This window comes from Sinocyclocheilus anshuiensis, unplaced genomic scaffold (assembly GCF_001515605.1).
Source record: "Sinocyclocheilus anshuiensis isolate Anshui unplaced genomic scaffold, SAMN03320099.WGS_v1.1 scaffold1810, whole genome shotgun sequence".
Classification (NCBI taxonomy): domain Eukaryota; kingdom Metazoa; phylum Chordata; class Actinopteri; order Cypriniformes; family Cyprinidae; genus Sinocyclocheilus; species Sinocyclocheilus anshuiensis.
The window spans coordinates 506,873-508,389 of NW_015547669.1; positions in this window are offsets into that span (position 1 = coordinate 506,873).

Sequence of the window (1,517 nt, forward strand, 5' to 3'; positions counted from 1 at the left end):
GAATCCAATCAGGATTTTGTGACAATTTAAGTTAGAGAGAATACCTTCCCAAGCTACCCTACTGGTAAATCTATGCCTGGTCCTGAAATGATGGGACAAAACATACCTATATCAGCTCATCTACTGTGGCTTTTAACCAATATAACTGTGTAAAAATGGTCAGTGCATCTAAATGGGGAAGCACACAGTAATGCATTTAGCCAAAGTGTTTAATAAATGCCCAGTAATGCAATTAACAAAGTCCCCCATCAATTTACACCATGCAGCAACATTTTTAAATTAGACACTAATCTGATGATTTTCTGCACATTCTACCCATTTTCACCATGGAAACGAAGAGACGATGAAAGCGTTTCAGAAAATAACAAGCTGAGAAAGCTGAATAATCACACCGCTGATTATAAGGACCCCTATAATGGGTCTGTAACAGGCCAGCTGTCATTCTCCTCTTCCTGAGCTTAGAGAAGCATAAAATGTACCTGTTTCACAAGAATAATAAATACACAACTGCAGGGTAAAGCTGCTTTCATCACTGATTTGTGTCTATAACATTAGCATATGTCTTATCTTCTGCTTATTGTGTTTTCCATTATATAATATACATAAAAATGAATTTGCATTTGGTAAAAACTGTTTGGGTCATACTTATTCCCAGCACAGATGCAAAGATAGTTTCCAAGAACCATGAAATTCAACCCAATGCAAATTCAATATATTGAAGCTGGTATTAAAATAACTAAAATATTGTGTATTCCCATTAGAATGAAACCAAACCATGCTGACTGTAATTTCCCAGATAAACATATACACAGTATACATTTACTCCAATTTCACAGTATCAGAGCAGCCGAGTTCAACAAGATAATGTGCAATAAATAATAACTAATAATGATGACGTGTGCAATGATAGATAGATAGATAGATAGAACTAGTTTAGGAAATGCAATCAAAATGCTAAAACATGCCAGTGATGTGTTAAATCATGCTAACGGCATGTTAAAACATGCTAGCGATGTGCTAAGACATGCTAGTAACATTCTAATTCATGCTAGCAACAAGCTTAACATGCCACAAACATAGCAGATAGCACCAATTTAGAATAAAAAAAAATGCTAAACATGCTAGCAACATGCTAATTAATGCTAGCAATGTGTTAAAACATGCCAACAACATAAATCATCCTAATAATGTACTTATTGTGCTAGAAACATGATAGCAACATTCCGATTCATGCCAACAATGTTCTAAACCATCCTAAAACATGCTAGCAACATGTTAATTCAGGCTAACAACTTGGTTATCATGTTAGAAACATGCTAGAATTCATGCTAACAATGTACTAATTGTGCTAGAAACACGATAACAGCATGTTAAAACTTGCTAGAAACGTGTCTAACATGCTACACTGCAAAAAAAGTCTTATCTTAGTATCTTTTGTCTTGTTTCTAGTAAAAATATAGAAAAAATATTAATTTAAGATGCATTTACTAGATAAGCTAGCTTGTTTCCGGGGGGGG